At 42.4% G+C, this 12534-nt stretch overlaps 1 pseudogene; it reads right to left on the bottom strand.

Moving 5' to 3' along the window:
* Window positions 1-476: 476 nt before the first annotated feature.
* LOC102492969 (26S proteasome non-ATPase regulatory subunit 8 pseudogene) overlaps window positions 477-12534 on the bottom strand; it is a 25886-nt pseudogene continuing 13828 nt past the window's right edge.

Raw genomic sequence — 12534 nt, forward strand, 5'->3', positions numbered from 1 at the left:
TGAGGGGGGGGGGGGGCCGGGCGCGTGGGGAGCGCGCCGCGAGCTCTGATTGGCCCGGCGGAGTGCGCGTCACGCGGAGGGCGGGGCGGGGGCGCTCCTCACAGCGCGCGGGGTTGCGGGGCAGGTGCGTGGGCCGGAGCTGAGTCGCTAGTGCCCTGTCCCGGGTCCGGCAGGAAGGAGAGGACAGAGGTTAAAACCGACCTGGTGACCTCTAGAGCCCCGTCTGGCCGTGCCCCACCAACTTCGGAACCAGAGAGCACGCGAGCGTCACAGGCTGAGGGGAGGCCTGGAACACCCCAGTGCCCCGGCACCCCGGGGTAGCGGCGGGCTTTCGGTGCCGCGCAAGGTCCGGCTCTGCGTTCGCCTTCGCCCTGGAAGGACTGGAGGTACCCCGCTTCACAAGCGAGGAGCCCCAGGCGGGACTTGAACCTGGACCGCCGTCGCTAGCACCCCCGCGGCAGGCGTGGGCCTCCTCGTCAAGGACCGGCCACCTCATTCTCGAGGCGGCAAGGAGCCTCACGACGCCGCCTCCGGATGCCGACAGTTCCCGGGACGCCCTCCTCGTCCCCGCCTCCACTTGACGCTGCTAGAACACTCCAAAAGAATTCTCAGGTCCGCGGGGACAAAAACCAGGCACCGGATGCCGACTGCACGGAGGGAACACCCGCGCAAACGAGGTGCGCCGAGGGGAGGCCGGAGTCACGAGGCCACTCACGGAGCTCTCCATGCGTGTCTCGCGGCAGGCCTCTAGGCGGTGACCTTATTCAGCAAGACCTGTGCTTGATGTGGATCATCGGATGTAGTCATCTCAGTGGTGCCGCGTAGTGAAAAGTGCCCCGTCTTTGTACATGGGGCACCCACTATGTCCACCTTCTCATTTCGAGATTACTGTCCTCCAAAGTTTTGGAAATAACAGATAATGTACAGAAATCCCAAATTTGCAGGAGCAAATTTGTTTCAAAATCTTGTCTGTGGCTTTCAAGCAGTTCAGAGCGATTTTGATGCACAGCTACACAGCCTGAACTGGTATACTGCACGTTATAAATGGAAATCTTTATTTTTTTCTCTGTAGTTTTAAGAAATTCTGTTGCAAGGTCATTAATCACATTATCCATTATACCAGAAACAAATGGATTTGTCACTTGTGCACAGAAGCTGAGGTTGATTTTGAAAACAAATTGTTTCAAAATAAATGAAATTATTATGATAATATAAAATGGACTGCAGTGATTAATCTCTGGAAACCAAATTCTGACCTGCTTTGCACTTCAAACAATAACTTCTGTTATGTAAATAGTTGTGGGGTTTTTGAGGACAATGTTGTTAAATTACAAGAAAAGTTCTATTCATGAACTTAGAGAAGGGAACCCTAGTCTACTTGGAAGCCAAAGCAGAGAACAATGGAAGTAATGACTCAGGTAAGAATATTCGTCAGTAGCAAAGGTATGGGATGGGAGATGGGGGGAGGGAGTTGAATAGTGGGCTAATTTGTTGGTCTGTATCACCAGGAAGTATCAGTTTCACCTTGTAAAAATGACCTTGAATGGAATCATTCTTCCTACCTGAGCTCTTTAAAAACTCCAAAAGTTCAAATAAGCCCACAAACTGCAATAATGCAGGCAGCAAGGTTGCAAAGCACTTTATAAAATGCTACGTTTTAGATGACTTCATAAGACACCAAATTTAGACATGTTCAGAATTATCCAGACAAGGATATGGCTTCTCAATTTTTACTGATGTTGGTTTTTAATCATAGACCCTAACTGGATGCAACAATATTGTCATTCCTCTCTTGTTCCACATGATCCTTTCTTGGCATAGACTGATACATTTACAACTACTTGAAATAGAGGCTTGTTCCTTTAATAATTAAATAAAATCAAGTGTATTTCCAGAATTCTAATTTCCTCCTGAACAAAGAAAGCAGTATGCCTGAAAACTTAAAAATTACATACATCCCAAAATAATTATTCTTAAATTTCTTAAATGAAAGTCCAATATGAGAAGCAATCCGTAAAACTGCTAAAACAAGTCACTCAGCCTTGGTGGCATGGCAGTAATACAACACTCCTTGATGTAGGAGCCACATGAGAAGGCACACATTTGCATTTCAAGGTCTCCCTATGCACTTCTGGAATGCATGTGTGCAGCTCATGACCCTGGCTGGCTGAGGCTGGTGGGGACTGTGGTGAAAACCCTACTGGGGTGCCCCTTTAATGCTCTCTTGCATATGCAAAACAAAAGAACACATAGAAGGACAAAAAAAGAAATTGCCAAATCCCAGAGAGAAGGATTCAGGCATTTCAGACATTATAACTAATATATAATTAGAGGGCTTAGGGTATATGCTATTTTAGGGTTTTATTTTATCATCCTCATGCAGGAAAAAATCTGCTGGCTTAGAAATGAGGAGGTATACATTCTAGTATAAACTCTGTCACTAGCTAAGTGGTTTGGGACAAACCATTTCTCCTTTCTGGGCTGGCCTCAGTCTCCTTAAGTATATGATAAGTATATGATAAGACTAGACTCTCCAAAGGCCTTTCTTGCTATATCCAAGAGCTTGGTTGTTTGGGAAAAGAGAAATGACTGTTTGATATGACAAGTGTTTTAGAAACTTGTTTCTTTCTGTGTGTGTTATGAATCACCTGTAGCCAAGAGTGAGCATGGAAAATCAGGGTGGTTGTGTAATACAGCAGGTAAATCTCTACACAAGGACACGTTATAGCTGCGGTTGAAACCTGTTCTTAACACCATGAACACTCACCCTTAATTTATTCATAGCACAACAATCTTGTCTCTCTGAAAGTTCCTGCCTATGTGACTCATGCTACCCATGAGGATGGCTATGTGAGTGACAGAGACCAGGGCCCACAGATTTTCCTCCACTTGAAAAGTCGTGCAGATCTGCAGCAGTGAATCAGCTCCACCGAATCTCTTAGTGTAACTGATGCTGCAGCATAGTAACCACCCACTCATTCACTATGTCTGCTGGTCCAGGTCAACTAAGAGCCCAGAATGGACTTAAACCGTGTGCTGGGAATCCTGATGAGCTCATTCCGCCTCCATTTTATTGCCCCATCTGTTTGGTTGCCTTGTTCTTCTCACATGCATTTTTATCTTGGTCTTCTGGGAAATGTGCTAATTTCCACCATGGTATCAGAAGATCCCATCTTATACTTTCTTACATTTCCTCTGCTCTTGCTCAGTGCCACTTGGGAAGTCAAGAATGAGGATGTGAGCTCAGTAACACAGAATCCAAGGACGGCTTCCTGCAAACGTCACTCGGGAACTGTCCTCGGTGCTGAATTTCAAACGGAAAGGCGTAAAGAGGAGTGGAGGGGAGTGTGTGGGATCCAGTGCAAATACAATAGAGTTTGGCAGCACCAGAGGGTCCTGACTAAGCACTCTTTTATGCATAAAAGCTAATGCCCTTTCTAAAGTGGATTTTTACTATACTAAATGGTATGGTAGAGTACAAAGAGCTTGAGTTGAAGTCACATAGCTCTTGATTCAGACCCAATTTTATAATTTGCTCTTGGCCTTGAGAGAATGGCTTAATCTCTCTGAGCCTCAGTTTCTCTCCTCTAAAGTGAAAAAGCTAAATTTACTGTGAACTATAGTTATCAGGTTTGATTGAGATAATGTATTTGAGCATGTTTAGCATATGGCAGTCGAACAGTACATGCTTCTTTTCTTTTCTTTCTTTCCCCCCTGAATTCAGAGCTGAATTATATAAGTTCTTTTTCAAAACAAAAATGTTAAATTTCCTTCAGTTCCTACAATATCCCTTATAATTAAATAAGGTAATAATTCCTGAAGGGGGGGGAACCAGGTCAACTTCCTTTGAGGGAAAACAAAGAACAACAACAAAAAAAAAACTTTGGGGAAATGTATTGGTGTTTCAGCAAGAGGAAGATACACTATTTCTGTGGGATTTGTTTAAAAGGTAAAGCATGGTATTACTGAACTTTAATCAGAGGATTCAGTCCAAGCACTGTTTCACAGCTACATTATCTTAGAGTAAATGACTGCTTGCCTGGTCCCAACTAAAAGATTTGTAATATAATATTTAAGATTTCAGTGATTCTCTGTTAGTATTTCAGTGGGATCCCAATAGATATAAGCCCCCAGATAAAGCAAATGTTCTTTCTTCAGTGCATCTGGATTCTTCTTGAATAACATATTTCTGGTTTAATTTTGGGAGCATGTGATATGAGACACTGAGTTTCAGGAAGTGTTCTTGTACAAGTATATGATCAGAGAGCTGAGCCATGATTTGAGGGAATTGGTTGCTAATGTTATTCAACTGATTTCAACAAACAAAAAAGGCTTTTTTGATAGCATTCTCTGGTTTTAAGCATTTGAAGAAGTTACTGGAAATATCAGGGATAATGTCTTAGCTCAATTTTTTAAAGTAAAAGGTAGAGGTGAGGGGAGGCTGGAGGATAGGGACCTTGTCTAGTTTATTTGCTTTGAAGAAACTTCGTAGGAATGTATCTGTAATTTCTCTGTATTAGGAAAACACTAAGTTCCTTACCTTTATACAAGTTACAAGTATTGAAACTGACCTATTTATGATAACAATTCATAGCTCTATATTTCTGTGTGGTTTAGGCACATAAGTAGCTTGCATGACTCTTTAAAAGTGAGAATTGGAAGAGATTTTATAGAATTTTGAAGATGAGGAAACAGTCTAGGAAAGATTAAAAGGCATGTGGCTACTTAAAAGCAGGGCCAAGTAGAACTCAAGCCCTCTGTTTCCCAGTAAAGGGCTCTTTTCCCTGTACCATTCTCTAATGTACTCGTTAACTTTTTTAACTGCTTAGCCTCTTTCTTTTTCTTGTTTGTTTGTTTACTGTAGGGTGCTTGCACTCATCAGGGAGAGATAGGAGGAAAGAGAGAGAGAGAGAGCAAGAGAGGGAGACATCACTACCAAAGAGGATGGCCACATCATAATCCATTCTCCTCCACTCTCTTCTCTTGAACTTTGGCATGCACATGTGCCTGGCATATTTTTCAAGCTACCAGATCTGAGACTTAAACTGTACAATCTGCTGTGTGGGATCCAGCTGCCTTAATCACCACACCACTGGCTAGCGTGCTTGGCTTCTTTAAAAACAACTTTCTTAGGGGCCAGAAGGTGGCATGGCTAAGGTGCTAGACTCCCACATGGCTGATCACAGTTCAAGTCCCAGACCTGGCAGCTTGAAACTCATGCCTGGTACATGTGCATGTGTGTCCAAAATCCTAAGAGGACAATGAAGGAGAAGGGACTGCAGTGTGCTCATTCCCCAGGAGGGAGTGTGAGTTCTCACTCTCTCTGTGTGTCTCTGGTGAGCTCACACATCTTAAATAAAAAACCTCTCAAAAAAAAAAAAAAAGTAAAACCTAGCTCTCTTAAAAATCAGTAATTTGGGTTAAGGTGCTGAACTCTCACATGGCCAACCACGGTTCAAGTTATAGACCAAGCAACTTGAAAATCAGGCCAGGTGCATGTGCGTACATGCCCAAATTCCCAAGAGCAGACTAGAGGAGAAGAAACTGTAGTGTGATCATCCCCCCCAGGAGGGGGGTGCTTTCTCACTTTCTCTCTATATATCTCTCTGTCTCTCTATAGTGAGTGCACATGTCCTATGGCAAAAACCTAAAAAAAAAAAAAAATCAGTAACTTGTCATTAATTCCAATGACCATTTTCCTGTCATTCTCCTGGAACTCATTAAAAACATTTAGCAGTGCTGGCTAAATCATTTTTTTATTAAGACATTTGTTGATTTTTTTTTTTTTTGGAGAGGTTTTCACTATTGGGTGCGTGTGCTCACCAGACAGACAGAGAGAGACACAGAGACAGAAAGCGAGAAATCACCCCCCGGGGGGGATGGTCATGCCGCAATCCCTTCTCCTCCATTCTCCTCTCAGGATCTTGGGCATGCACGCACACGTGCCCGGCGTGAGTTCTAAGCCACCGGGTCCAGGACGTGAACCATGGTCGAATACGTGGGAGTCTAGTGACATAGCCATTACGCTAACTGCTGGTTCCCAAGACTTTTGTTGATTTTTATGATATTGTATTCCTTAGGTTTTCTTCCTTGCTTTCTAGATATTTTCTGTTTTTCAATTCTTCTATAGATCTTCTTTCATTATCTATCTCAGTACACTGGTACAAAGCTGAGGTGTCCATACATAGCTCTCACCTTTTTCTTCCTAAACTCTCTACCTTAATGGTTCTGTTTTTGTTTTTGTTTTTTTAGAGAGAGATTTTTGCCATAGAGTGTGTGCACTCACCAGAGACGGATAGAAAGCAAGAAATCACCTCTCTGCAATCCTTTTTCCTCCATTCCACTCTCTGGATTTTGGGCATGCACACACATGTGCCTGGCATGAGTTTTAAGACCCCAGGTCTGGGCATCGAACTGCAGTCAACTATGTGAGAGTCCAGCAATGTAACCATTATGCCATCTGCTGGTCCCCATGGTTCTATGCTTTTAAGTTAGGTTGACTGTTATCCCTGATCTGTATGGAACTTCAGAATATAATAAACTAAGCTCTTTCCCACAATACACAATGGCAGGCGATAAAGCTGCAAAGCAGGATACTAAGGAGAAGAAACCTGAAGCCAAGAAGGCTGATGCCAGTGACAAGGTTAAAAAGGGTGACCCCAAGGCTAAAAAGCCCAAGAAGGGGAAGCCCCATTGCAGCCGAAACCCTGTCCTAGTCCAGGGCATCGGCAGATACTCCCGGTCTGCCATGTGTTCCAGGAAGGCCATGTACAAGAGGAAATACTCGGCCACTAAATCCAGGATCAAAAAGAAAAAGAAGGAGGAGAAGGTTCTTGTGACTGTCACAAAACCGGTTGGTGGAGACAAGAATGGTGGTACCCGAGTGGTTAAACTGTGCAAAATGCCTAGGTATTATCCTACTGAAGATGTGCCTCGAAAGCTGTTGAGCCATGGCAAAAAAACCTTCAGTCAGCATGTGAGAAAGCTGCGAGCTACCATCATTCCTGGGACCATTCTGATCATCCTCACTGGACGCCACAGAGGTAAGAGAGTGGTTTTCCTGAAGCAGCTGAGCAGTGGCTTGCTACTTGTAACTGGACCGCTGGTTGTCAATCGAGTTCCACTGCGTAGAACACACCAGAAATTTGTCATTGCCACCTCCACGAAAATTGATATTAGCAAAGTAAAAATCCCAAAGCACCTTATTGATGCTTACTTCAAGAAAAAGGAACTGCAGAAGCCCAGACACCAGGAAGGTGAGATCTTCGACACAGAGGAGAAATACGAGATTTCAGAGCAGCGCAAGATTGATCAGAAAGCTGTGGATTCGCAAATTTTGCCAAAAATCAAAGCTGTTCCTCAGCTCCAGGGCTACTTGCGATCCGTGTTTGCCCTTACAAATGGAGTCTATCCTCACAAATTGGTATTCTAGATTTTTTTGCCAAGAACCTAATTAAATAACTGATAAAAAAAGAATATAATAAACTAATTGCAACATCTTAAGCATACACTACTAACCCATCTAACTCAATATGTCCTCAACTAAATTTATTGTTTTTATTTCCTCTTCATGTTCCCTATTTCTGATGTCATTAATGGTTAAGTCATCCAAATTCAAAACTCTGGGGTCATCTGCATCTTCTCCACCCCCAAATCCATCCAAATTCGAGTCAGTTTCTAAACCCTGCTTTTACTTTTACAACATGTCAACTCTATTCTCACTCCAACAACCTCACCACTTCTGTCCTAAACTTCACAATTACCTCCTAACTGTAATTTTGACTTTCACCATCTCCATTTCTTACATTCTATTGCCAGGTCTGTTTTCCTAAAGTACAACAGCAAAATATTGAACACCCTGCATCGAAATGTGCAGTATTTTCCTATTCATTTTTTTTTTTTTAGTTTAAATAGAAAGGTTATTAAGTAACTTAAAAAAAAATCACCGAAGGGCATGCATATTCATGAAAGACAAAGTGAGGTGGAGGGGAGAGAAAGAGAAAGCACACACACACACACACACACCCCGCTCCCAGTGAAACGTGGTCCTGTCGCAGTCCTTTTCTTCATTTCTCCCATCCCATCAAGTATTTGGACATGCATGAACAGACTACTGGTGTGTTTTTCAAGCTGCTGGGCCTGGGATGCAAACTGTGATTGGCCATATGGGATCCTGCCCCCTATGCAAGGATTTAACTGCTGTGCTATAGGGTCGGCCCATGTTACATGCTTTTACTTAAAGTTTATTATCTTATTTATGCTGGAGATCGTGGGTGTGCATGAGAAAGAGAGAGAGAGAGAAGTACCATTGGTTGGGTCTTGTCACACCATGGTTCCCCTTCCCTGGCCCTCCATCCAGTCAGGATCTTGGGCGCATACACAGGTGTCTTAGTCTTTCAAGCTGACCCAGGAATCTGAACCTGCAACTAGCCACATGGCTTCCAGAACTGGAGTTTAGTTCAGTACTGACTGTGCCACCAGTCTGGGCCGTTCTATGCCGATTTGTAAACTGTTCAGTCTCCACAATTTGCTCCCTTCCTTTTGTTCAACTCCATTTTCTGCCACATCTACTGATCTATAATCAAAGTAAGCTGTTTGATGCTTTCCATACTTGATGTACATTTTTCACTCCTCAGATTTGGGGCTCAGTTGTTTCCTACATCTGGAATGGCCTTTCCTCCATTTCTGGAACCACGATACTCACTCATCTGTTATGGCTCTGCTTACATGGTATTGTCTCCACAGAGTTTATCCTGATTTTGTCCTGTCTGAAATGACACCATAAAGGATGGTGTTTTATTTTACATTCTTTATTTCCCTTATTATCCAGTCTTTTCTCCTAGACTATGAGCTCCTTAAGAGCAACATTTAGATATTGAAAGATGGATGGCTTCCTTTTTTCAATAAATAACTGTCAGGTGAGAGGGCTAGATGGTGTTGCAGCAGTAGAACAGACTCTGCAAGGCTAACCCACATGGGAAAGTGCCAGGTTCACATCTGGAGACATCCTTGAGGTTTTTTTGTTTTGTTTTTAAGAATTATTTAATTTTATTTATTCTTTCATTTATTTTCATTTGTCCAGACAGAGACACAGAGAGAGACAGAGAGGGAAAGTGAGAAAGCAAGCCAGGAGGTCCGGGACTCAAACCATGGTTGGTCATGTGGGAGTGTCCAGTGCCTTAACCACCATGCCACCTGCTGGTCCCCATCCCTGAGTTCGTCGGGCATGTGTGTGCCCATGATCCGGGGCTGGGTGAATCTGGAGTGGATTGTAGCATTGAGATCCTGTCAGAGGTGTTATCTCTCCATCCCTCTGTCTCTTTTTCTCTATCTTTCTCACTCATAGATAAGCAAAACTTTAAAAAAATCTTTTGGATGACTATGCACATCGGTCATAGTGTTTTGGGAAAGAAACAGATTTTACTCCACCTATAATCTGTTCTGTGACTTTGTAGAAACAGTCATTATATTAGAATAGTAGGGGATGTTTTCATAGAAAAGTTGGGAATTAAATTAGCCCTTGAAAAGGATAATGGTGGACTTGATAGAGAGGAAGTGCTGGATTTCTGAAAGAGAGGGCAGAAGAAGGGAGGTTGAAACCACTGGAGAAAAACAAGATATGTAGTTTGTTATCTTTGACTTTTAGTCCCCTGCTTCAAAATTGTTCTCTGTTTCCAAGGATACCCTAAGATAAATTTATTTTATTGCTAGTTCCTATCTCTCACTACCATCCATAGGGAAGGGTAGGATCATTTTTTTGGCCATGTGACCAGAATAGTTACTTGTAAGAATGAAGAAAGTGAGTAGAAACAAGATGCAGTTTTTAATTGAGCAAAGGGAAGTGGGAATTTGTGTCTAAGATGTCTACACATGCCAGACTTTCTGAAGTTCTTCCATCTGGGTAACCAGATGAAAGTGTCACAGAAATGATGAGAGAAGGGTTAGCATTTGCTTTTCCTGCAGGTTCTGTAATACTAGTTGGTGGGGATTAAGGTGAAATTCTAAAATAGCAGACCTCTCTGCTCACTCTATCAGAGATTTTGAGCTCCAAGTGTAATTGGAGTGAGAGGGTCAGAGCCCAAACAAATTCTCCAATGTTTAGTCTTGACAGAGGAAGCTCAGTGCAGCCTTGAGCTTTGAGGTAAAATTCTTATTGGCTCTTTTCTCTCACCTGTATCATTTATTACCACAAGAATCCTGATGTTCATCCCTAGGATAACCTCTTCTTAGCTGAATGAAAGCTGCACATAGACTGCATATTTTAGATTCCCAATCAGAGAAAAAGCATACCACTACCAGCCTCGATCAGGAAAATATGTTCGTCTGTGTTCCAGGTGTCCTGTTGCCATCTCCACACAACCCTGGACTGCAGGGAGGGAATTAAAGCCTTCATGTACATTACTGCTTTTGTCTCAAAAATAGCAGCTTATCCCATCCAGACGCTTTCTTCTTTCGCTCTGTGATTCAGTCCAGCTAATGAACCACCCATGTGAGTTGAAGTGGGTAGAGGACATTTCCCTTAAATTTAAGCAGTTTAAACAAATCGATTTTCTAAATAAGATTTATTTCTTCCTCAACAAGCATCATTAAACAATCTTTATTTCATTTCTCAACTCAAATATATTCCAGTCAGAATGCATTAGGAAACATTTAAACATCCTTAAAATGAAGGGAAAATATTGTGGAGAGGGATACTGTGTTATAATTGTTTTTAAGTCTCATTTTCTGAAAACTACATAGAGTGGTAAATGGGTTATGAAAACAAAAGCAGAATGCTGTATTGCAGCCTTGAGTCTTCGGGTTTGACAGATAAGGTCAATTTAATGCCCCCCCCCCAAAAAAAAAATCCTCACGGCATATGAAAGCAAAAAGAATCTGAGTTGATGTGTGATATTTTAGGTCAAAGCTTAGATTTTACTCTTTTTATTGTATTTCATATTTTTCTTTGCCATTTTAGCACTAAAAAGAATTTCTCAATTTCTAAACTCTGGAACAAAATAAATATGCATTAAATATGCCACTTGAAAATGCAGTTGATGTTTTGATATTTAATCTTCACTTTTAAACAAATAAGTGTTACGATGGTTTGAAAACTACCTAAGCTTGGAATGATAAAGAATGTGTTTACTGGGACTTATGGTGTGGGTGGGTTATGAGATGGGGAGATTGTCATATCCTTTATATTTGAAATCAACAGTAATCCTCAAATTATTACACAATTCACAATGCTTCAAATCTTGTTGAAGGTTATGCTGATAGAATAATCTGGCCAGAAATATCTTCTTAGCTGGTAATGATAAGGGATAAAGACTTTGATTTTATTTCTTTCTGGTTTTCCAGCACTAGATACCCTGGCACATTGTAGATGTTCAATAAATATTTGTTGTGAATGGTATGTTGTTGTATACAGGGGCCATATTCTTCACAAAATATTATTCCTGTGAGGAGGTGGTTTAGTGATTTATAGTAAAAAGCTCCTAACATCTTAATCCAGGTTACTTGCTGTATCTAATTTGCTTCTGAAAATTGTAAGCAAGATGACTATATTACTCTTTTAATTATACATTGGAAACCAGGAAAAACAACAGACACAAAAACCCTTCCAATCTACACTGTCTTTTGTGAGATTAGAGAATGAGGGTGGGGAGTGGGCAGCAGGTGGAATGGGGGCTTAGACACTGGATTCCTACATAGCTAACCATGGTTCAAATCCTGGATCCAGCAGCTTGAAAATCACACCAGGTAAGTATACATGTGTGTGCCCAAAATTCCAAAAGGAGAATAGAAGAGAAGGGACTGTGGCATGGCCATTCCCCCTGGGAGGGTGATTTCTCATTTTCTGTCTCTCTGCTGCACACGCCCTATGGAAAAAAAAAAGAAAAAGAAAAAAGAAAAATAGAGAGAGAATGGGGGAATTTTCATTCCAGAGAATGAAAATTTTAAAAGGTGTCCTTTGAGGAAAAGATGCCCAAAACAGAGAATAACCCTGAAAAGATTTTTCTAGTGGAGTAAGTTTTAGCTGTTCTCTCTATATTATTACAGTTAACATTCTTTTTTTGCAAAGGTTTTTGCCTTAGACTGTGTTCATAAGAGAGAGAGAGACAGAGACAGTGAGAAAGAATGTGACAAATCACCCCCCAGGGAGGATGGCCATGCCACAATTCCTTTTCCTCCATTCTCCTCCCAGGAGCTTGGTCACTCATGCACCTGGCCTGAGTTTCAAGCCACCGGGGCTGGGACTCAAAACCATGATTAATCATGTGGGAGTCCAGTGACATAACTGCTACGCCATCTGCTGGCTCACAGTTAACATTCTTTATGGAACCTCAGCCAATACCCAAGTCACGTAGACACATACATATGTATACACAAATACTGCGAATGGAATCTTGGAAATACAAAGCAAAAGAGTGAGAGCATTGCCCGGGCCCTGCGCTGTGCGGCGAGGCCCAGCGCGGTGCGGCGGCGGCGCCTGCACCGCCCCCAGGCCCTGTGCGGGGTGGCGGTGTTGCCTCCGCGGCGCCCCCCCTGCGT

The sequence above is a fragment of the Tupaia chinensis genome, unplaced genomic scaffold, assembly GCF_000334495.1.
Source record: "Tupaia chinensis unplaced genomic scaffold, TupChi_1.0 Scaffold000279_1, whole genome shotgun sequence".
Lineage (NCBI taxonomy): Eukaryota > Metazoa > Chordata > Mammalia > Scandentia > Tupaiidae > Tupaia > Tupaia belangeri.